General features: G+C 33.5%; 1 protein-coding gene across 3 annotated transcripts in view; it reads right to left on the reverse strand.

Moving 5' to 3' along the window:
* Window positions 1-26,874, reverse strand: part of LOC140445512 (uncharacterized) — a 353,366-nt gene that overhangs the window by 184,926 nt on the left and 141,566 nt on the right. Inside the window, exon 1 of one of the 3 annotated variants that reach the window (XM_072537581.1) lies at window positions 11,093-11,368. The exons of the other annotated variants lie outside the window; for them this stretch is intronic. The gene's annotated coding sequence lies outside the window, so the exon portion shown is untranslated. Of the gene's footprint in view, window positions 1-11,092; window positions 11,369-26,874 lie in introns of those variants that run through there. 3 annotated transcript variants of the gene reach the window in all.

Genomic DNA, 26,874 nt, shown 5'->3' on the forward strand with positions numbered 1-26,874 from the left:
TGGAATTTCGAAATATATGACCCAGATAAGCAGTTTTTCTTCTTTTTATTATTGGCAGCAATTCTCGTTCTCTGCCCATTCGATTTAATACTTCGACATTTGTTGTGTGATCTGTCCAGGGAATTTTAAGTAGTCTTCTAAATACCCACATTTCAAAGGCCTCCAATCGGTTCATCACATTGGCCTTTATAGTCCAGGTTTCTACACCATATAGCAGTAAATGGAGTAAATGTAACATTTTACAAAGTGATATCGAAGCGTTAAGTTAGGGCTGCTGCTGCTTAGCATTAGTATAAAAATATAAAAAAGTATAAAGAAGAATAAATACCATAAAAATAAGAAAGTTACATTATCTGAGAAACGCAATGGTTACAAATATTAATAATACAGGGAAAGATAACAGGAGAAAGGAGAGTATGACGGTTGAAAAATTTAAGGGACTGGTTTCAATGCAGTTCAATAGAACTCTTTAGAGCAGCGGTAGATAGAGTAAAGATGCATATTGGGTGCTCGCTTACTGTGTAATTGAATAAAACGGTTTACGTATTAATTATTGTTGTACAACACGACACCTAGTTTTTGGGTGCCATCTTGAGGTCTATTATCCGCTAATTTCATGAAGTAATAAAAATAGATGTTTGAAGCTCACAAAAAATCTGGTAAATTCTAAAAAGTTTCTGTAGAAAATGATCTACCAAACTAGTATAAAACAAAGATATTTTCTAAAATAGAGAATTTTTCTGAGTATAAATATTTTATTCTATTTTAACTTCTTGGCGTCGTCGGTTCCTATAATTGCTTCGACTGGCTGCGAAATAAAAACGAAGTTGTCCTGTCACACCAGTAAACACAAACTATCTAATTTATTCCGGAAGTTGTTCTTTTATTGGGGATTTATATAGCACCTTTTGGCAATTAATTATTTGGACCTTTACATTTTATTTTCGTTTCAAGTGGCATTTGTTATAGTAACACTACTTTTATTAGACCAACTTAAAATAAATACAAAAAAGGGAACGAAAAGTTAAACATAAATACATTTGAAAAATGTATTATTACTTATTTGATGTAAGAAAACTGACATGTAGTGAAGTAAAAGAAATAGTTAGCAAAACAATAAATGGAAAATTCAAAGAAATAGATAATATAACGGAAAGTACATAAGAGAAGATAGAATTTCATAATAAAACGATAGATGACAAGACAATTTTATGAAGAACGAAGAAGGTAAGAATAAGACATGGATAATGACAGAGACTCTGCAGCTGATGGAAGAAAGAAGGAAAAACAAGAACAATAACTGTATGTATAAAACATTACAACGAGATATACAGAGAAAGATCAGAGAAGCCAAACAGAAAAAACTGGTGAAAAAATGACAAGAAGTATAAATTCTACAAAGTAAATACGACGACTTCAACGTGCATAAAAAGGTAAGAGAAAATACACGCAAATGTAAAAACAGAAGAGTAAGTAAACTTTGTTAATGACAACGAAGAGGTAATCGTGGACAAAGAGAGTATTGATAATACCTGGAAAAATTACATACGAAATTAATTTTTTGATGAGAGGGAGAACCAGTCCCCAATACCTACGGAAACAGGACCACCTATACTAGTGGAAGAAATAAGAGGAGCCATAATATCACTAAAAGAAGAGAGTGCTCCAGGACCAAACGGAGTCCAGTCTGAATTTCCTAAACTTCTTGATGATAAATCTTTAAGAATACTATGTAAAATCTTCAATAATATTTATGACACAGGCAATATTCCAAAATATTTGCTAGTTTCAGAAAGAAACAGGGAGCGGAAAAGTGCGAAGAGTATAAACTAATAAGTCTAATGAGCCATACACTAAAACTTTTTCTTAAAATTATATATCGCAAAATATACAAGTATGCGAAAAGAGAAGCCAAGACACACAGTTTGGATTCATGAAAGGCGTAGGTACGAGAGATGCACTGTTTAGTCTACAGGTATTATTCCAAAGATGCAGAGATATGACTTGCGATATCTACACCTGCTTTGTGGACTACCAAAATGCATTTGACACAGTTCAACACCGAAAAATGATGAATGTTCCAACAAAAGCCCAACTAGATGATAAAGACCGGCGTATAATACAAAATTTGCACTTGAACCAATCAGCTATAATAAGAACAAATCTTGGAGATGAACCGACGACGGAAGAGATTCAGGTTTTGCGAGGCGTTAGACAAGGATGTATACTTTCACCTATATTATTCAACCTATACTCAGAGGAAGTATTTAGTGAAGCCTTGGAAAATTGCGAACATGGAATCCTTGTAAATGGAGAACTCCTAGACAACATCCGCTATGCAGATGACACTGTTATTTTTGCAGACAGTTTAAACAGTTTACAGAAACTAATAGACAAAGTATTTATAAGACTAAGTACAAATAGTAGACAATTTATGGTCATCCTAAGGATATCATGGACGGACAAGAAAACCAACGAGACTGTACCTACTACGAAAAATGGGGAAAGAAAGAGAAGTGATGTATACGATTAAAAGGAGAAAGTTAGAATATCTCGGACACATAATGAGAAACGGCACTAAATACAGATTACTGAAAATAAGAAATTACTGAAAGATTACTGAAATTACTGAGAAAGTTAGAATATCTCGGACACATAATGAGAAACAGCACTAAATACAGATTACTGAAAATAATCCTTCAAGGCAAAGTATTCGGAAAGCGAAGAATTGGGAGAAGAAGAATATCATGGTTAAAAATCCTGAGGAAATGGTTCTCCACAACAACAACTAATCTATTTAAAGTATCAGTTAATAAAATAATTATAGCCAGAATGATCGCCAAATTCATAACGAATAGGTAACAAAAGAAGAAAAAGAAGACTTATTTGATGTTAAAATCATAAACTGCAGTAGAATAAAAATGATCAGGATACGAGTTTTGTGAAAAAAATTATAACTAATCAAATCAATGTTATTGAATATATATAATTCATTTTATAAACATAAAAACTAATCTACAAATTAGATAATTCGTGACATCATCCGTTTTCATAAATCTTTCCAGATAATAACGATCAAAATTGTTTTGAACCAATTGAAAAGAAAAGTACTTTAAAATTGTCTTTTTGCAAAATTATTGTTTTGATTGACTCAGCTTTTGGAGAATCATGTTTCTGTAGTTCTTATGTAGATATTTTTCATGTAGGGGTTAATTTGCCACCAAATTTATATATTTACATTTTCTATACTTTCCGCCTTTTTATACATTTTAAGTCAACATAAAGAGCGAAAGTAGGAAAACAGGTTCATTATCGAGTAAATCTAGCTATGCATGGAAGAGGTCCGAAGAAGAGTGGTTAGTGAGGTAGAAAGAGATAGATACTGAAATTCTGAAGAGATAGATACTGAAATTCTGAAAATGGCAGAAGCCGCTCCATCACTAAAGCTTTTCTATTGTCCCAGATATCAGAACAAGCGAGATTTGTCACATGAAAAGGCACACGGAAAAGAAAGACAAGAAGAAATGGAACACATTAAAGAGATTGGTGGCTTCGACGTAGTAAATAATTCTATTAGTCCAGGAAACGATGGTTTTCACCTCGAAATTTTTTTGGAAATGATCGATTTACTTGACAACTTGAGAATAGGTAGTGGATAGTACAAGGATCAAAATCTATATGAAGCTGAAAGGCGCTTTTACTAGGGGGTAGTTAGTTAGTAGTAAATTTTTTATTATATTTTGATATCAAAAATTGGTATTAAAATTAATTCTAAGCAAAAAATGTTCTATACATTTTTTTATAAAATTAATAGTTTTTGATTTATTCGCTATCGAAAGTTTTTGATTAGTTTTCTGCTAATAACTCAAAAATTTTATAAAAAAACTGTAATTAACAAAAATGTACCTACCTTTTAAAAAAATAAGAAAAAAGGTTTTTTTTTTACTTTCTCTAAGACTAATATTAACCGAGCCATACTTTATTATAAGTTCTTCGTCGAATGCTAAATTTTGGAGTTTCAACGTCAAATGACGGGAAAACCATGCATTTCTTAAGGATAACTTATCCAAACTGATTTGAAGTATTTAATAAGACCTATCTTTAAAAAAAGTATCTAGCACAAAAATTGAATGATGAAAATAAAATCAGATTTTTTTTTCAGCGAGAAAATGAGCGAAAAAAACCCCGAATTACGACCCTAATTAAAATTAGTCGTTGGCTTTGTTCAGTCTTCTTTATTTATTAATATATTCTAGAAGTTTCACCGATTTAGAATGATTAGTTTAAAAAAAAATGGAGTTAAATAGAGATGGAAAAAGTTCAATAAATTGAAAAAAAGGTGAAGATTTAAAAGTTTTACTTAAGCGAATGCGTTAAAAGTCACTTATCAAAACCACTACGAAAAATAGCGCCGTCAGGTTGTCATCACTCGTGCCTACTGTAAATGCTTTAGATGAGCTCTTAAAAAGGGCTTGACTTCAGGTCCAGCAGTGGCTTGGAAACTACAATATTCAGCTAACTGACTGAGGGTGGTTTTCAAATGATGGATCATTGCATCCATTACAAATGAAAGAGTGGTCTACTACTGAAGAACTTTTAAAAATGATATTTTGTCACTGCAAGAAAGGTTGCGGTGCCTCATGTAGCTGCCGAAAACTGAGGTTATTTTGCAACCCAACTTGCTCTGGTTGTTGCGGTGATAATTGCAGTAACAGTACTCTACACCTCATTCAAATTCGACGTGCAGTAAAAGTAAACAAAACCAGGCTATGCTACGTAAGACTCCATAGGCGTGCGGTTTTGCTTTCATATTTCTTATCAAATTAATAAAACAGTATGTACAATTAAAGATTTGTTTACTATGAACAACGAAGATAAAATATACAATGTTAGTATTATTTTCAAGGAAATTCAAAATTAGCTTCACTACTGTAAAATAAAAAGAAACTTATGGTTTGACAAAAATAATAAAGCAGTAATTGCAACGTTGTTTTGACACTTAAACGATCGAAATCAAAACATCAAATACACTTATTTTTTAAAGTATATTGTGTGTTAGTTCGCCTCAAAAGAAGTAACTTATTATTATGTTTTCAGTTTTTATTTGAAAAACAATAAAACTCGCGTGATCCAGATTACAAATGTTACCAGAAATTGAAATCTCATTTTATATAAATTTCGTAAATTTGAATACAGATATACCTTAACTTTAAATGTTTTCATAAACGAAAATTTTGCATTAAAAAAAAATAAGGTGCACTTGGAGAAGTGCCGCCAGAAGTAAAAACTTCTTAAATTGCGTTGAAATTATGAGTATTAATATCTAAGAGCTTCCGGTTTAAACGGGGCTGCCAGTCAAGAACTGAGCTCTTAATCGCACCCCATTCGTTTTTTAAAGTAAACGAAGTTTCAAACAAAAACCTATGCAAATGTCCGAGAAAATCATTCGTCAAAAATAAAAACATTTTACATATCTGACTAATAAATAAAACAAAAAACTCACAGTGTAAATTAATATTTTATTCATAATCAGAGTCTGACGTGCTGCTCTCATTAACTACGTTAATTATCAGTGGTTCAACTTGAGTCTCAATGATATTGTCAAGATCCCACATCTTTTGTTCGACTTTCTGCTGAACATGCTGTATACATTTAATAATTTAATACGAAAGCAAAACCGTATGCCAAATTTTGATTTATTGACTAAGAAGGCTTCTGGCTGAGTACAAAAAAAACAACTGATCAAATCCTATCACGCGATATAGAAAATGAAAGGAAAGGATATAACGAATATATTAAGATAGAAAATCAATTACATATCTTAATAGATTCGTTATATCGTCCCTTTTCATTTGCTATGTCGCAAGTTAGGTTTCGATCAGTTGTTTATTTTGAATTTAGCCAGAGGCCTTCCTTAAGTCAATAAATCAAAATTTGTCTATAGTAAATTTATTTTCATTCATAGTGCCTTATGATATCTCGTACATAACTATACGTTCTATATAATCAAGATCCTGTGTAGTGCCATTTTGGTAGTCGCCATGTTTTTTTCTATCTTAATATATTCGTTATATACTCCCCGTTTAATAAATATCGACAACCGAGTTGAAGAAAGCGGATATTCAAAAGTGGCTGCGATCAAAAGTTTTGACAATTCAGTTCTAAAAGTCGAGCTTTTGACTATTGTGAATAAACATAAAAAAAATACACTATTGTTAGCATATTGTAGATGAAATGGGTAAAGAAAAAAGAAGGTATTCACAGGCACACGAGGTAGATTCTGAGTAAAATATTACCTAAGTTACACTTTGAGTTTTTTGTTTTATTTATTACTCAGATATGTTGAATGTTTTTATTTTTGACAAGATTTTTCTGACCTTTGCATAGGTTTTTGCTTTGAAATTTCGTTTTCCTTAAACCAACGAATGGAGTGCCATTAAGAGCTCAGTTCACGAGTGGCAACTCCGTTCCAACCTTAAATATTACGTTAAAAACATTTTTACACATTTAATGTAATTGTATTTTAATTCCGTGCATTACAATAACGGATTCACGTTATTATGTTGTTGGAAAACCTCATTCTAACATGTTTATTCAGTTATTTTCAGTTCTGTTATTCCTGTGAACGACTTATGCTACGATGTCTACTTCATATTTTCATATGTATTTCATAATACAGGAAAATATAGGTTTATACATCGTTAAAATCATGATCTGGGAGTGCCCCTCGTAACAATCATACTGTTTATTTATACTTACCGCAGCTCTATCTTGTATTTAGTGTAGAAATGTTTAGAAAGGTTTTCGAAGCCCCGCCCATTGTAACGTCAGAGGTGAGGTAGTCCATTAATAAACACAACTGACCGTTTCCACTAAACAGACTTGAGTTTCAAAAACTCGGGACTCGAAAAACAAACCGAACTGTTTCAAAACACGCCAGTCTTTAGTAAAGTTTGTGAAAAGTTGCTATTTTGTTTTATTGGATACGAGTTTGTGTTTTGTTTTGTTTTTATTTTGTCCGTTTGGTGGGAAACCGCCATTAGATATTACATTTAATTTTAAAACAATTTTTACATATTTAATTTAATTTTATTAATTCAATGCATTACAATAACGAATTCGCATATTATGTTGTTGGAAAACCTCATTCTAACATTTATTAATTTAATTTTATCTTTGTTATTCTTCTGATCATAAAATATAAATGATAACATTTATTATAAATATAAATGAATAAATTCAAGCGCTGTAATTCCCTGACGCACGCCCTTGCTAAAATATTATCACTAGAACAACAGTGGTCCAATTAAGTTATGGCAATTCTTCCGCGTACAAGGACTACTAAATGATATGGTATGCTGAGTTTCGTATACGATGTCTATTTATATAGTTTATGAGGTGGATATTATGTACGTTTATACATTGTAAATCGTGATTTGGGAGTGCTCCTCGTAATATTCATAATGTTGATAACGTGTGTTGGTTTGTTTACTGCTACTGCATCTTTAAGATAAATTTGGTGTAATAATAGAAGATGACGAAGATAGTGAAGTAAGTGACAAGATCATGGCGAAAATGAAGTTTGTAATTTAATAATGTATAATATATATGTGTGATTTGATTTATAAATATTATATGATTTACAAATATTTGTTTGTGGTGTATTATTTTATGTTTCGATTATCATGACAATTATCAAATTGATGATTTTTACTAAAGGTCTGCAAAAGGAAATATGGCACTTCATAAGAGGTCAAAGAACGGAGATAAAGGAACTAATAGAACCAAAACACATAAAAAAGGATACTTGTATTGACTATCTAAAAAAACTTAATATAAATGTAGAGGAAGTTCGGAAAATTCTTGACAAGATGAAGAACAGAAAAGCAGCAGGTAAAGACGGGAAACGAATTACTGAAATATTGTGGAGCAGTAATGACGAAACAATTAGCAACATTAATTAATAAAATTATAAAACACAATAAAATACTGGAAGAATGGAGAACGAGCGAACTAATTCTACTATTTAAAAAGGAGATAAAAACAGCCAGAAAACTACAGATGTATAAACTTGTTAAATACTACGCTATAACTTACAACTAAAATTTTACAAGTGCTAATAAATCATAGGATAAGTTTAGCAGATGAACAACAGGGTTTTCGTAGTGGAAGATCGTGCACAGATGCAATATTCGTTATAAAGCAAATTACTGAGAAATCACTAGAGTATAATAGACCAGCATTTCTGTGTCTGATTGACCTAAAGAAAGCGTTTGAAAGAGTAAGACTCAAAGATGTAATCCATCATCTGTATACTAGAGAAGTTTCCCTAAATATTATAAAAGCTATCGAAAACATCTACCAAAACAACAAAATGGACGTCAGAATAGATGGATAACTTACATAACCTATAGAAATAGGCAGCGGAATAAGACAAGGAGATTCATTGAGCCCCATGCTCTTCAATTGATCATGGATGAAATCATCAACAGCGTTAACAAAGGAAGAGGATACAGAATGGGAAACAAAGAAATAAAAATACTCTGTTACGCAGACGACTCAATATTGATAGCCCAAGATGAAGATAGTCTACAAAGACCGGTCCACAGATTTAACATAAGAGCAAAAGAATTTAATATGATCAAAGCTCATTTCAGAAAACTAAAACAATAGTAGTCAGCAAAGAACCAACCAGATGTAAAATAGAAATTGATGACATTAGTATTGAACAAGTAATGGTAAAAATACCTGGAAATTAAACTGTCTAGCTATGGAGACCTGGACTAAGAAGTGGGAGATCAAGTACAAAAAGCAGTGTTAGACCAATAATAACATATGCTTCAGAAACAAGACCCGACACAGCTACAATGCAAAGGCTACTGGAAACGGCCGATATGAGAGTACTGAGAAGAATTACACGAAATACGCTAAGAGATCGAAAGAGAAGTCGAGAGAGATCGAAAAGAAGAGAAGATCGAAAGATTAAAAGAAAATGTAACGTACAGTGTATAAACGGATGGACACAAAATAGAAAAAAAGAATGGAATAACCACATAGGAAATGGAGGAGACCCGTGCCGTCAAAATAGCCAGAGATAAGTCACCAATCGGCAGAAGTATCGGACGACCGCGCAAAAGATGGAGTGACAATCTTTCATAGAGGTTTTAATCCGCCAATGAACAAGCAAAATTGCTTATAAAGAGGAAGAAGATTATCATTACGTAACTCATACCAAATTTTGTTATCTTAAGATTTTTTATATATTCTGGCAACGAGACGCTACTTTTAAGCATTAAAAATAAATTTTCGAAGTATTGGAATACATATTTAAAATTTATATTTAGAGCACTAAAAATCATTATTCAATTCATCTTAACGACATTTCATAGTTTATAAACTTTTATGTAAAGTTCGAAATAAGGGGAAGTTTACCCTGAAAAAACAAATTTTAAAGAGTTGAATAAATTGAAATCCAAATTTTATCCTCCTTAAGCTTTTTTATAAATTAGAGCAATTAAGGGTAGTTTTCACACCTAAAAATAAATTTCTAAAGGGTTTAAATAGTCAACAATTATATTAGAGTATCAGATAATCATAACCAAATTTCACACTTTGTAAGCTTTTTTTTATATATTTTTGCAATAAGGGCTTGTTTTTACCCTTAAAAATAAAAAGCGCCCGTCGGCATAATATAGATTTTGAAGTAGAGGGTAAGCTGAACTTAATCCCAAAGTTTTATGCAAATCGGTCTTTTCCCAAAAATTTGCGAGGTGTTGTCCTATTTTAAGCTTGGCTTCCTGGACTATCATATATTTTGTATTATATACTTGGGCTCTATAATAAACGAAGGAGGAAGCGACGGAGAAACACGTAGAAGGCTTACTATTGCAAGAGCAGCTATGATGAAACTGGTAACAATTTGGAAAAACTGGACCACAACACATAAAATTAAGACAGGTAAGAGTATTAATTTTTGCCATAGCCATATTGACATCCGAAACGTGGAATAGAGAATTTTGACATGTGGTTATACCACCTCATGTTAAGAATATACTGGGTTGAACATCAAGCAAGCGTATCAATACTAAAACAACTCAAATAAAAGAGTGTTTAAACAAATACAATAGAGATTTGCAATATTTTGGACACATTGCCAGAAGAACAGGTATGATGGAAAAACCGATAATAGAGAGCAGATTTGAAGGAAAAATACTTAGGAGAAGATCTCCAACCCGTTGAGTGGATCACATAAAAACGATGTTTAATCAAAGGTTACACAAGGTCGAAGGACTAGCCACGGAGAGGGAAGGATAAAAGAAAATTGTAAAAAAAATTATAAAAATTTGATGGTGTCACCACATTCCTAGGGATTAGGATTGAGGAGGAAGATTTATTTATTTAGTCGCGTATTATCCATTCTGGTTATATATTGTTCTCATTTCGTTCTAGTTTTTTATTTTCTTATTGATTAAGTAGACACGTAACAGATTCCTCTCTTACGACTTCACTTCTTTGTTTATCCAAGTCTTGTAATCCATTTCATTATTTTGAGAAGAGTTTATACAACAACAATAAACATTTCGTCTTTATTGAAATATCATCTGCCCATTTAGAGGCAGAACCGAAGACAGACTGGGAAAGAGAAATACTTGCTTAAGTATATGTCTTTCTCTCTTCCAGTTTTTCTTCGATTCAGCCTATACGTGATATCTTAACATGCCATTTCGTACTGGGAACGAAGACAAGCTTTTACAAAGAAAATATAGGCATTCATGCTTTCTAGTAGAAAATCAAAGCACACTCATCAAAATGAAATGACCAAATGAAGCAAAAACATGCTATAAATATATACAACGAAACTGTGTTGTGTAAGTAACATAATTATAATTAACTGACAGCTTCCTTCTATACAAAAATCAAATCTCAGATCTTAATTCAAGTGTAAAAATACTTGACGTTCACTCTGTAGGATAGTTTTATAGTTCAATAGGTTCCCGAGACAAAAATAAAACAGATCATTGCTTCTCGCCCGCTGTTAAATTACAAATTTGATACAGAATAATGATAGTACGGATTAAACAATAAAACCCACCATTTTCCTTTCCATTTTAAATCCTTGGTAAGGATAAATACATCCGCAGAGTCTTTTAATTTGACAAAGTGAGGTTATGACCAGCTTACACTTTCTAATTTAGTAACACATAACTCTCTCGAGTCAAACACTTATTCCACAATAACCAGAGACTATTTTTACACCGTATTACTCCTTCTACGTGTGACACGGGCGTCGTAACAGGTAAAAAAATCGCGGAAAATTGACAAAATCATCGGAAAAACCGTGGAAAACACCGCGGAGAGAAATGTCTCGTGTCGTAACGAATAGATAGAAGATGTACTCTGGAAGAGGTGACGTGACTAGGAAACGGAGAGGCCGTCGATTCAGGATGGTTTGAAACTAAAATAAAACATGTGGGTTATCGTTAGTGTTATGAAAATAGTACGTGGGCTAGCGTTCGAAAAAATAGATGTCAGTCAAAGTGTGAGATCCGGATGCGTTTGGATGAATTATTTGTTGTTGCAGTGGTAAGTGCATGTTTAAAAAACATTGTGTTTTTTAGACATACATGATTATTCTTTTGAACGGTCTTATGGGAATGATATCCCACTATTTTAAACGGATTAAGTATGTGTTTATCGCTTAATTATTCAGAATGAATGACGCTAGTCTAAGACTGCAATACAATCCCTTTCCAAGCAAATACTTTTAATAGCTTGTAACAATAAAACTACCCTCTGAAAGTTGGGAGTCAATGTATAACAATAAAACTCAAAATATTAACTAATCACAAACACTTTATTGTACAAATTAGAATTTAAGTTTAAATCGATACTTATGGCAAATATTGTTGGCTTCAAGCAGTTGGACAGGATTAATTGTTGGTGACTTCAAATGTTGGTTGGATGGATTTTAGGATAAGCTTTGGAAAGTTCTTAAAAGGCCACAAGGCTCAGGAAGTTCCAACCATGTGATCTGGATATGTACCACCAAAACGTAGACAAACAAAGTAAAAACATAATTATTTTTTTAAGGTAAACATATTGCTGTAAGTATTGCAGAAGAAAGCAAATACAAAAAGACAAATGAGAATCATAGTGACCACGATAGGTACTGATATTAATCCTGAACGTTCTACAGGTTGGTTTAAATTCTGCATGAAAAAATATTATGTATTTACCTCTTTTGTGTTTAATTTCAGTAAGCTTAGAAGAGAAAGAAGCCAATGGGAATGAAAATGAAATAATTAAGAAGGAAAGCGATGAGGAATCATTTCATGCAGACTCTGATACTGACCCAGACTATATTTCGACAGAAGAGCAAAACATCCCTGTAGTAATAATTGAACCTAATAAGAATATAACTGAGGCAACCACAAATAAAAAGAGAAGAAACAGGGCCAATATAGAGAGAGTAAGTAGGAAAAAAGTTAGAAACGTCAGTGAGTGAATGGATGAAAAATCTAAATCTAAACTAGTGTATCTGGGACTTAAACAATGAAAATCGAAATGTATTAAAATTAAAAAAAGACAGATAGGTGCACCATGCGCAAATACATGTAAACTAAAATGTGCTACCAAAATAGCTAGAGAAGATAAGAAACCTTTTTTTCCATGAATTTTGGAAGTTAAAAGATCATACGAGAAAGTGGGATTTTATTGCTCGTCATGTGAGACTGTTACCGAAAAACAAGTAACTATTAGTGCAGAACAAAGGTCTCGAAGAAATTACTCTCGAGAATATTACTTCTACGTTCGCACAGAAGAACAACGTGCATGAAAAACTATAGTCTTGGAAACCCTTAACCTTTCTAAAACTTGGATCACAACAGCATTAAGAAAACTGAAAGATGGTTGATCAATAGGGGGAAAGATAAACGTGGAAAACACACTAACAGACAACATAAACTATCACCACAATTTATAGACAACGTAAAAAATTACATAAACCAATTTCCTGTAGTACCTTCCCCTTATACGCGTAAGAATACCACGAAGGTGTACCTTGAAAAAGGCTAAATATCCAGAAAATGTACCGATTGTACAACGAGTATTGTGAACAAAATTACATCACTACAGTTGCCACGCCACATAGAGACATTTTCAATGAATAGTTCAATATTAGGTTATTTAAACCAAAAAAAAGGACCAGTGTACCGTTTGTTCTATTTTAACATGGCTGGAGATGCTGAAAAAGCATTGCTCGAAAAATACGAGTTCCATATGAAAAATAAAGAAGTTATCAGAAACTTAAAAGACATAGAGAGACAGCTTGCACTAAAAGAGCTTGTGTGTGGCTTGATTTGACTGTTTTATTTTTAAATATTTGAATAACAGTGTGCATTGTGATATATCGGCCTCTCCACGAATCTATTTTTTTGATTACGTGATTTTGATACCGCCGCGGCATTAATAGAGAAGTATTTGACAAACAATAATTGTCGTGCACAAAAATGACACCACTGTGAGAGCTTTTCTGGAGAATTTTGCCTTATTGCTTGATATCTTGTCCAACATTTAATTTACAATTACAATTGTTATTGTGTTTATATTCCATAATAATATTCCATAATTAAAAATAAATATGTTAGTCAATGCAAATGAAGAATATGAAGATCCAGGTGCAACTGTTTCAAAAAACAGCTATCTCAGAATTCGCTAGACACCAGACACGTAGTGGTGGTATGTAGTGAGTATGGTGATATCATCATCACGTAGCGCTACAACCCTGGGTGGCTCTTGGCTGACTGTACAACTTTTTTCCAATTTGTTCGGTCTTCCATCAACCTAGGGTCAAATGGAATGTTCATTTTCCGGAGATCTGCTTGGATGTTATCTCTCCATCGCATTCTGGGACGTCCGAGTGGTCTTTTGCCTGTGGGAATCTCCTCCCATACCAGTTTTACAAGTCTCACGAGTCTTACGAGTGTGGCGACGATTGATGGTAAAAGACAATTCAATGCAGAACACCTATTTTTCAAGGAAATTGTTCACGTAGTGAGGGCGGATGACGGCATATAGTAAATAAGTGCCCTAGATAGTAATATCCACGGCAGAAAACGCAAAGATGAGCCACTGAAAGGATGGAAGAATCAAGTGACAGTGGAAGTACGTGCAAAAACTAAGCGATGTGATTGGAGGTCACATGGCGCTTGACCGGCAATGTTGGAGGCAGTAATTACAGGAGACTAAATTACAAAGTATAATTATTTCAATTGTAGTACCATTGGAAAAAGTAGGAAAATAGAATAAAAATTATCTACTAAGCTTTACCAAAACCGAATACCTAATTATTAGGTTTACTACTTATTTTTTTGGTAGAAGGCTTGACTAAAAGTAGTTAAACTATTTCTGCATTTTTTTCCTTGTAGAACATTATTTTATTTTGTCTTTGATATTTTCAAAAAAATTAACCCTCTAATGTCAGTAAATATCAGTTAATACTGTGATTGAACTGTGTCTAAAAAAAACCAAACAACATGACACATACAATACTTTAGATGCACAAATAAACCCCACTCACTGTCAAACATATTTTTCCGGATCATATGTTCAAATACCAAACTTTTCCACACTTTTCCTTTGCATATCCTTGTTTATGATGTAGATATAACTTTGACCTTCACAGAGACGCTTTACATTTCTTGCAGAAACCAACCGTAAAATTCTATTCCCCAAACTCGGATAAAATTCATTCCTCGAATATCGAAATATCGATGTAAATATATGTATGGTTCGTGCATGTTTCGAAAGAAACGGTTAAGGAATGTAACCAGCCGTGATATATATGGTTCATCCTTCGATATTTCCATTTAGAAGTATTTCCATTTGTTGATAAGGGAAATATTGGTTGTTAGACGACCCAAAAGTATATTAAACTAAATATAATAAATGCAGTTAGTTACTAATGTACAATTAAGGGTTCATGTACATATGCGAAATCATTAAAATAATTTGGAGTTGTTAGGATTGTACATTTATTGGTAAGTCTGCATAAATTTTTATGTATTTATTCATTACCAAATTTGAATACATATAAATGTCCTGCAAAGCGTTTAACGTTAAGCAACGATATCGAACCTATTTACCAATAAACAGTTATCAACTTTAAGAATCCTGTCTCTTATAATTTGCAACGCAGTATATTATATTATATTTAGGAAATATTTTGATTATTGACAGCATTGAGTAAAAATAGAAATAATTCAATAAGGAAAACTGAATATTTTATCACATTCGTTTGAAAATACCACCTGGCGTTTTTGACAAATCAGACAATTTACACTATCATCCATCACAATTTATCATATCGTTAACAAAAGAAGGTCTCGTTATCCGTTTTTCACCTCCCACTGGGAAAACACACCCGTATGTGTGCGGGTTTCAGGAATATTTGATCGATAGTAATATTTACCACATATAAGATATTGCCCAATCAAAATATAAAGTGTTTTTTAAATATGTTGGAAGAATAACAAAACAGGCACTTGAGAAATTTTATTTAAAAATGTTATTTAAAAATCGCGTATAAAAGCTGTATATATATACAGGGTGGCGCACCGAAAACGAAACAGATGCATTTACTGGCAGATGATTCCTTTTTAAAAAAAACGCTTGGACCCGTCGATTTTGTTATCGAGGGGGAAACAAAATTGGCATAAAATGACATTAACATTTGCAGCCCCCTAAGCGGGGGTGGCACCATCCCTAAAATCTTAAATGGAAAGGGGGGCCGAATGATCCATCATTTAAAAGGTCTTTCAACTCCCTTTACAATGATGTAAAATTCATGTACTTCAATTCAGTAGTTTTGGAGATTTATTGATTTAAAGTTTAAATACATCATCGTAAGAGGAGATCAATACATAGCAGCAAAGTTGTTAAAAAATAAAGAATGAACTGACCTGTCAGCCGAGTAAATGTTGAAAATGACCACCATTACTTTCCATGCAATAATAAAGACTTTGCTGAAAACGTTGCCGGGCATTTTGCAATATTTTAGCAGTAATTTGATGGCACTCCTTCACAATTGTTTGTCGTAAATCTTCTAAGGATGTTGGCTGAGTGATAAATCTGGCGATCTTGGGGGCCATTCAACGGCACCTCTTCTACCAATCCATTGACCTGGAAAGGTCTGATCTAAATAATGCCGAACTCTTAAGCGTAATGTGGTGGGGCACCATCCTGTTGGAACATCAACATATTCTCAACGTATCGACCATCATTCTGATTTTCAATTATATCTGTTAGCGCAGGATCTATGGCATTTTGCAGTAATTCCAAATACATTTCACCAGTCAAATTTCCAGGTAAGAAAAAAGGACCAACCAAATGATCGCCAAAAATGCCAGCCCAAACATTTAATTTTTGTGGCTGCTGTGTGTGTACCTCATGGTAAATTCTGGGATTAGAGTCCGACCAATATCGACAATTATGACGATTTACTTGGCCATTTAAAAAAAAGGAACATTCGTCGGAAAAGCAAATGTTAAATAAAAATTGTTCATCGTTTGTAATTCGTTCACTCATAACTTCACAAAATTCTAATCGCTTATCAAAATCGTCTTCATTAAGTTCTTGTACAAGGTGAATTTTATACGGATGAAAATTATGGGCCTTTAGAATCCGTTGGATAGTACGTCGACTAACACCACACGAAGTTTGCAATTTGCGGGTACTTAATGTAGGATCTACAATAACTTGCCCTAAAACCCCCACTTCTGTTGCTTCGTTCCTTATAGGATTTTCAATATTACGTTTTTTATTGGCGACTGATCCAGTTTCCCGAAATTTAGCTACAAGTTCTAGAACATATTTTTGGTGCACATTATTGTTCTCATGTCGCTCATTCAAAATTTGTGCTGTTCTATTAGCGCACTGATTATTTCCGAAAAATATTTCAATAATTTCAACCCTTTCTGCCGTGGAATATACCATGGTTCATTTATGTATAAAGCAATAAATGATATTTTAACAACAAAGATTGGTCAAATCAATCGCAAACTAATGTACTATTTCCTATTTAAAATAAGTACATGGCATTCTCTACTTATCTTTCTTCAAGAAACAACTTTTTTTGTCACAAAGGACACTTCAATTGCTATTTTTATTATTAATAAACCATGGGCGTAGTAAATAAAAGCATTTACTTATCAAGAAAATGCTTTTACTCAAATTTCTTCTGAAAGAAGTACAAACTAATTTTATGTACCTATTAAAGTCTACTTTAAACTTTAAATCAATAAATCTCCAAAACTACTGAATTGAATACATGAATTTTACATCATTATAAAGGGAGTTGAAAGACCTTTCAAATAATGGATCATTCGACCCCCCTTTTCATTTAAGATTTTAGGGATGATGCCACCCCCGCTTAAGGAGCTGCAAATGTTAAAGTGATTTTATGCCAATTTTGTGTCCCCCTCGAAAACAAAATCGACGGGTCCGAGCGTTTTTTCAAAAAAGGAATCATCTGCCAGTAAATGCCTCTGTTTCGTTTTCGGTGCGCCACACTGTATATATATATATATATATATATATATATATATATATATATATATATATATATATATATATATATATATATATATATTAAATTTCAATTTACTTTCAATTCAACACTCCAAAAAAAGATTGCTAACCTTGGCACCACCCCTTTTTCTAAAATCAAATATCAACAGAAATGGTTAAAAAACCTTACTGAAATTGATCTTCCTCCCAATGTTGCTAAATTATTAGCTCTTGGTCCTAAATTTGGATTATCTCCAACCCTGAAGGATTATTCAATTTGTAACCTTTTATATGATGTTGAAAACATTATTACAGTTTCCGAATCTGCAGATCTCACTCAATTAAGATCATCAGCCAATACTTAATTTTACTAATGCTCCAAAAAAATCACAATCAGAAATTGATCGAGCCTATATTGAAACTAGAACTTTTCTAAAAGACGATCCTGAACTATTGGTACTTTTAAGTGATAAGGGTAATATTACTCTACTTATGTATAAAGAGCAATACATGGATCTCAGCCAATTACTTTTGAATGATGAACAATATTATCGACCGTTACCCAGAAATCCCACTAGTACGTTTACTTCCAGAATCAATAACCACATCTCCAAGTTAAAAAGGTCCAATCTTATCACGGATGTTGTAGCCAAATCCCTTAACAATTTCGTCTTGGATGACCTTATCATAGATAGACTCAGACACTTGGATTACAACATTCCTTTTGTTAAGAGGTATGTTGACGACTTGATCCTGGCCGTACCCACTGATCAAATTACTCACACCCTTTCTGTCTTCAATGAATACAATCCCCACGTGCAGTTCACATGCGAGATGGAGGTAAATAACACCATTCCGTTCCTTGACATGTTAATTGTACGAGGTGTTGACAACATTCTAAGAACCAAATGGCTTAGAAAGAGCGTTACTAGCAATCGCTTCCTTAATTATTATTCCTTTCATCCTAAAAGATTCAAACACAACCTCGTACAGGGATTAGCCTTAAGGACTCACAAGTTGTCATATCCTTTATACAGAAGGGAAGCCACTCAGATAATCAAAACTATATTAGTTGAGAATTCTTATCCAACTTTTCTTATTAACAGATATCTTTTTTCTACTGCAAGGTCCTTACTTGACCCGACTTATACCAATGTGGGAGATTTTCATAATAACATACTTGAAAACAATGTACTCCACCTTGATGAGGAATCCATATCTGAGTCTTCTCCTAGGTATTGCTCATTACCTTATTTTCCACAGGTTACAGAGAAACTTACTAAATTGTTTAAACTCCTATCTACTAAAATAGGCATCAAAAATTGTAAAACAGTTGGAAATCTCTTTTCACGTATTAAAACACCTTTAGATATTTGGCAGAAATCAAATGTAGTATACAACATTCCATGCAAAGACTGTCATTTGAAGTATACTGGCCAAACAAAAAGAACCCTCAAAGGGCGTGTTATATCTCATAAAAGTGACATCAGATGCAACAAGAACTCTTGTGCTCTCAGTACTCACTGTATCTCTCTTAACCACCAAATCGACTTTGAGAATATTAAATCTCTACGAACTGAGAATAATTTCTATAAGAGATCCTTCCTAGAAATGTGTCACATATTAAGGGAAAAAAAACTCTATGAACAGGCGTACTGACATCGATAATCTCAGCACCATTAATCACTCCTTGCTGTTGAATGATCCTTAAAATCCTTCTAGTTAAATGTTATATTTCATTAACTACTTATGAACACCCAAATCCAATCAAGACATAGCCTAAATTCTCGGTTTTTGTCCTCTATGAAAAAAAGTAGCTAGCATCGGTTCTACTTTGATACTTCTAAACTCAATCCCTATATTCATTTCAACGAGAACTTCAGCAATTTTCACACTTCGCATCCTATGTAAAATCTTTTCCAAAAGGAACCTCATGGTGAGTTAAATAAATTCATATCACAATTCATTTCATTAACATTCATCTTGTAAAAACAACATTTTATATTAATTTCAGTTTATTTTTCGTTTCCACAAATGTTGAATTTTATCTTAGCGACAGACTGTATTTGACAGACTGTCAAAAGTGCGGTAAAAAAAAGTGCATTTAGTTTTCTCTATAGTCGCGCGCCCCTAAAACGCCGGTATAAAAATGAGCAATTTATTAAAGCGAACTCTTTATTTAGTAATAGTGCCTTTGTAAATATTTTCTCGGTATTAAATGTGTAGTATCGATTAATTACGCTTATTTTTCTCTAAGTACAAACCCCTATAAAACCAAACACATACTGAACCATCGCCGTGAAGTCTGCTTATCTATATCGAAGGAAACTCTTGTACAGTCCATGGTCCTAAAATATTTGGTACTGTACACGCACGGGGAAAGGAATTTAATAAGCTTTCTCCCGAACAATTGTTGGAGATCAATCAAAGTTCCAACATTATTTTTGGTCCTTCGAGCCGGATTTTGTGTTTGGTGATCGCGTTATTTGTACTTTACTCTTAGGTTTGCATATTTATATAAATGTGATTAAAAGACCCTCGAAAAGACTAATGTGTCGCGATAAACTCTAAAACAAAAGGACAGAAGTGAATTTTATCTGGTGTTTGTGCCTGTTGCTGTAAACTACTGGACAAATTGGGTGAGATTTTTCCATATTATAATTTCGCTTATGCACAAAGTGAACCGCTTTTCAAAAAGACTATCTCTTTAAAAAATTTATTAGTAGACATTTGTAGACATTTACCGCGTGTGCGAAAAATTTAATTGAAAAGTAAACTCTCAGTGTAATTTAAGACATTTATCGCGTTTTAATAAACTATAAACTCTCTCGCCGTGTGCTACACATGTTATTATATGATATAAACATTATTGACTCTATTCTCGTTGTGTGCTCTACAGGTTATTATAATATAAACATTATTGACTCTATTTTCGCCGTGTGATACAGATATTAGTATATAATATAAACATTAATTTCTCTAAAGAATTCGGTGTTTGCACGGCCTTAGGCATTTGTTTTTGGAGTAGTACCTTTTGTTAAAGTCAAAATGGAAGATCTCAAGAAGAAGAGAAAACCACTGAAGGCCAAGATTACCAGAATAGCGAACTGGTTACTAGAAAACGCAGATTCAGAAACTGACGGTCTCCAGTTTCAACTCAGACACACCGAATTGAAAACATGTTATCTGAAATATGAAGACGTGATGGATCAGATTGAAGAAATCGATGAAACCGATTCCGAAACAGAAGACAGGGTACTGATGGAGGAAAAATACTTTTCTACACTAGCTGGACTGCAGCATAAGATGGAGGCTTTAAAGTTACCCTCCCACTCGCTCATCTCAAACGATACTCCACCAACTGTAGCCACTGCTAAGGTTAGGTTGCCGGAAATTACGATGCAGGTATTCTCAGGAAACTTCGCCGATTGGAACGCGTTTTATCAGCTATTTGAAACGCTAATAATCAATAATGTAGAGCTAAACAATGTGCAAAAATTTATATATCTGAAATCTTTCTTAAAAAATGAACCTTTACATTTGATAGAAAATATAGAAGTTGTAGAAGAAAATTTCCGGATCGCTTTGGACACGCTTAAGAATAGATACGAAAATAAATCGCGTGTGATTAGTTTACACATCCAAAAATTTTTAAAGGCTCCATCTTTAGCTAAAAGTAACGCAAAATCATTACGAGAATTTTTAACTCTTTGTAAACAAACTTTACTTGCTCTTAAAAATATGTCTGTACCTATCGAACATTGGGATTTACTATTGATCGAAGTATTTTTACAAAAATTAGATTTCGCGACGCATAGGTCATTTGAGTATGAAATAGATTCAAAGGCTTTACCTACTCTCTCACAGTTTTTTAGTTTTCTCGAGAAAAAATGTGATATAAAAGAAAAATTAAACGTTTCTGATAATGATAAAAAATTTAATAAACCTCAATTAAAAACATCTTTGTTTTCATCAGTTAATTTACAAACAAACTCGTTTTCGGATACTAATTGTATATGTTGTAAAAGTAATTCTCATAAAATTTATCAGTGTAATGATTTTAAATGTCTCTCTTTACAGGAAAGATTTAATTTTGTAAAAGGTAAGAAACTTTGTTGGAATTGTTTGGGTAATAAACATTTTTCTCAAGATTGCAACTCTTCACGCTCATGTAGTATATGTATATGTATAGTATATGTAAGAAAAGACATCACTCGCTCTTGCATAGTACCTCTGAAAATGTCTCTTCCTCTAGGAACACGAATAGGCAATCTTTCTCGATTGATCGCAACGCTCAAGCTCCCAAACAGTCTCAAGGCTCTTCCAGTCGTGTTGCTCACACATCTACTCCGCCTTCATATAATTCTCATACCCAAAACGAAGCTTCTACCAGTTCGTTCAAACCTCCTTTAGAAGTACAAAATACTTCAGATTCTCATACAGCCACTTCTCTCTCTGCTTTATCAGTTAAAACTGATGTATTGTTGGCTACCGCTTTAGTGACAGTGTATTCTAAAGATGGCAAACCTATGCATGCCAGGGCGCTCCTAGATAATGGGAGTCAACATTCGTTCATTTCTCGTGATTTGGTTGAGAAGTTAAACCTCACCCCTTATTTTAAACAGTTACAGATATCAACCATATCCGAAAACACCTCAATGTCAAATCAAATGATTAACATAGAATTTTTTCCCTATAATGTGAAGGATAGAAGTTTCAAAACTTCTTTTGCTGTACTTGATAGTATAACCTGTAGGCTTCCTAAAGCTACCCTAGATAGAAGCAAAATAAATGTTCCACCTAATCTCACTCTCGCAGATCCCTCGTACTCTGTTCCCGGTAAAATTGATTTGCTTCTAGCTGGCGACATCTATAGCGAATTATTGACTGATGGATTCATTCGTTTAGGAAAGAATCTTCCCATTCTTCAGAATACCCACTTAGGTTATGTTATTTTTGGTACTATTCCCCCTCATGTCTTTCATCGGAGTTCAAACTTGGCTATTTCTCAGTCAAATGTTTCTCTCTTTGTTCAGTCCGAATCCGAAGAGAATAATTTAGATAAATTGATACAACAATTTTTCGAAATTGAAGAAGTTCCCCACGTTAGTAAATTAACCCCCGATGAGGAATTGGCTGAAGAAATATTTAATAAAACCACTCGTATTTTACCTTCGGGTCGTTTTCAAGTAAACCTACCACTTGTCTGCGAAAATGCGCATAAAAAATTAGGTGAATCTTTTAAAGTAGCTTTAAAGAGATTTATTAATTTAGAAAATAGGCTCTTAAAAAATGAAAATACATACGCTCAATATAAGTCGTTCATTAGTGAATATCTTTTTCTCGAACATGCTAGAATAGTCCCTCTCTCTCTTACTAATGAAAATTTAGAAAATAAATATTTTCTCCCGCATCACTGTGTAGTAAAGGAAGAATCCTTAACAACAAAACTTAGGGTTGTTTTCGATGGTTCGATGAAAAGCTCTAGTAGTTACTCGTTAAATGATATCCTACTCAAAGGTCCCACTCTTCAACCGGAACTTTTTGATATTTTGCTACGCTTTCGATTATATTCCTTTGTTTTCACAACTGATATACAAAAGATGTACAGACAGGTTAAAATCAATCCTGATCAAACCTTTCTGTTAAACATACTTTGGCGTGACTCCCCGGAAAAAGATATTGAGTGCCTGGAATTGCAAACAGTTACATATGGAACTAAAAGCGCCAGTTTTCAGAGTACTCGCTGTTTAATGGAACTGGCAAATACTCATCAAACTGAATATCCCCTGGCCAGTGACGCTCTTCAAAATAATTGTTATATTGATGACATTCTCTACGGTGCTAATGATGAGCAAACTCTCCTCAAAGCTCACAAGGAATTAACTAGTTTACTTGGAACAGCATGTATTTCTCTACATAAATGGTGTTCTAACTCGGACTCGTTTCTAAAAAACATTTCTTCTCTCTCTTCAAACTCTTCTTATGTCATAGCTCCAGATAATTGCTCTAATAAGGTTTTAGGTTTATGCTGGAATCCTGTTCTTGACACGTTTTCAATCTCTCTTCCAGATTTCACCCTAAAGAACTCATACACTAAGAAAGAAGTACTGTCAATGATTGCCCAAATATTTGATCCTCAAGGTCTTATTAATCCCGTTACAGTTGTCGCTAAGCTTATAATGCAAAAGATTTGGATTTCCAAAATCAGTTGGAACGATACCATTGACGCAGATACGTTACATGAATGGCTAAGTTTTATTAGCAGTCTCTCTCATTTTAAGGACTTAAGTATACCTAGATGTCTCTTTTTAAGTCAAGAAATCACTGGTGTTGAGATTCACTCATTCTCAGATGCAAGTTTAAAGGCTTATGGAGCTTGTATCTACTTACGTGTGACCTATAAATCAGAACAGGTGTCTTGTTCCCTTCTAGCATCCAAGAGTCGCGTTGCTCCGTTAAAACCCTTGACCCTTCCAAGATTGGAACTCATGGGTGCTCTATTGTGTAGTAAACTCACAGCAAAGATTGCTAATATTGTTAAAGAAAAGTTATCTCAATTAGACTCTATAAATATGTGGTCGGATTCAGAAATTGTTCTCGCTTGGCTTCGTTCACATCCTTCTCGTTGGACCCAATTTGTAGCAAATAGGGTTGCACAAATTTTAGATAATTCTCCTAATGCTCACTGGAGGCACGTACGATCCAAAGAGAATATTGCCGACATACTCTCCCGAGGAATGCTACCCTCTGAATTAATAAATTCGTCCTTATGGTTTCATGGTCCTCCATTTTTAAATCAACTTCGGTTGGATTTATTGAAATACAACCCAAAGGGGTATACTTCCAAGTTGCCTGAAGAAAGGAAAATCATTCTCCACGCTCGAAATGATCAAATAGATTTCTTCACCTCACTTTCTGATAGGTTCTCCAATTTTTTCAAAGTTTGTAAGAACTTTAGCCTATATGTTTAGATTTGCTAATAATGCTAAACCGCTTTCTCGCAAGTTAACTAATACCCTTGAAGTCAGCGAACTTCAAAACGCTGAACTTAAGATTATTAAGATGCTTCAGTATTCCAACTTCTCGAGTGAGATTTCTGAGCTTAAGAAAGGTAAAATTCTATCTAATAAGTGTCTTTTACCCCTAAATCCCTTTTTGGATGAGAATGAAATGCTCCGGGTGGGAGGTCGCCTCAGAAACTCAGACGTTACCTTTGATCAAAGATACCATCTTCTCCTCCCCTCAAAAAATCGTGTAGTTCGTCTCATCCTCCACAGAGAACATGTCAGACTCTGTCACTCAGGTCCTCAAAATACTTTGTCACAAATTCGTCTCAAATATTGGCCTTTAAATGGACTACGAGAAGTCAAGAAGGTCACTCACCAATGTATGGTTTGTTTTAAGTTTCGTGCCAAACCCGCTACCCAGATCATGGCAGATCTACCAAAAGAACGTTTAAACTCCTCTCGAGTGTTCGCTCACGTCGGATTAGATTTTGGCGGCCCCTTTCAGATAAAGTCTTCCAACCTTCGTAAGGCTCCTTTATTAAAATCGTATATTGCTCTTTTCGTTTGCTTGTCGACTCGAGCTGTTCATATTGAAGTCGTTTCCGGCCTCTCTACGGAGACGTTTCTTCTCGCTCTAAAACGCTTTATTAGCCGTAGAGGCCTCCCTCAAACAATATTCAGTGACAACGCCACGAACTTTCTTGGTGCTCGCAACCAGCTGTTTGAACTCTATAAGTTTTTCAAGGAAAAGGAAAGCTCTCGTTCTATTAAGGAATTTTTGGCCTCATCTCATATTCGCTGGAAAACTATAGTTCCTCGAGCCCCTCACCATGGTGGTATTTGGGAAAGTGCTATGAAGAGCTTCAAGCGCTCTATTACAAAATTGTGTCCTCTACCCAATGACGATTTAATTTAAGTTAGTATAAGATGATAATTGTAATGTATTTTTTCTTCCGCATGCTCTCTTGGCATAATATAATCTGTTTATTTGTGTTAAAGCCAGCGCTTCAACGGGGGCGAGTATGTTGTAAAAACAACATTTTATATTAATTTCAGTTTATTTTTCGTTTCCACAAATGTTGAATTTTATCTTAGCGACAGACTGTATTTGACAGACTGTCAAAAGTGCGGTAAAAAAAAGTGCATTTAGTTTTCTCTATAGTCGCGCGCCCCTAAAACGCCGGTATAAAAATGAGCAATTTATTAAAGCGAACTCTTTATTTAGTAATAGTGCCTTTGTAAATATTTTCTCGGTATTAAATGTGTAGTATCGATTAATTACGCTTATTTTTCTCTAAGTACAAACCCCTATAAAACCAAACACATACTGAACCATCGCCGTGAAGTCTGCTTATCTATATCGAAGGAAACTCTTGTACAGTCCATGGTCCTAAAATATTTGGTACTGTACACGCACGGGGAAAGGAATTTAATAAGCTTTCTCCCGAACAATTGTTGGAGATCAATCAAAGTTCCAACAATTCACTAATTCTAGATTCCCCAACACAATTTTGTGTCAATGGTCATCGGTACCTTATATTTTCAACCTTCCTTTTTAATCAGATTTATATTATAAAAAAAAATTGACTTTTCTATTCTGTCCTGCCTAAACGAGTATTTTTGTTATCAGTTGATTTTTCGTACTAAGTCTGATTTCCATAGATAGAAAGCCATATTATTTTTTGTTTGTCTCTTTGTAATAGTTGAGCCCTTTCTGTCAAAAATAGTTGCTTTTTTAATTGCTTTGGTGTCTCAAACAATAAAGTTTCCTTTTTTTATAAAAATTATTAATTTTTTTAAATTGTTTACTAAGCTCTAATTAAAACAACCTATGCATTTGACATTGTTTGATATCTTTATATGACTTTACAATCATTAGAACTGAAGAAGTGCATAAATTACTACACGAAACGTTTTATATTAAAAGAATGAAATAGTTTTTTCATAGTTTTTTTCTCCTTGACCGATCTCCTCATTTACAGTGAGATTTTAATCTCTCTCACATTGTATATACATATATATATATATATATATATATATATATATATATATATATATATATATATATATATATACAGTCGACTCTCGTTAATTTAAAACTCGAGGGACCCTTAAAGTATTACGAGTTATTGAGTGTTTGAAATATCAAATGGTTTTTGAGAGAGAATAAATAAATCTTCGAATTATTAACTGTTGGTCAATTATTATTATTTGTTAACAGTTGTTCTATAACGATGACAAAAGGTGTACATACATGTATGTATTCATAATGTGAATTAATCAATCTTTCGAAAGAGCT

The sequence above is a fragment of the Diabrotica undecimpunctata genome, chromosome 7, assembly GCF_040954645.1.
Source record: "Diabrotica undecimpunctata isolate CICGRU chromosome 7, icDiaUnde3, whole genome shotgun sequence".
Lineage (NCBI taxonomy): Eukaryota > Metazoa > Arthropoda > Insecta > Coleoptera > Chrysomelidae > Diabrotica > Diabrotica undecimpunctata.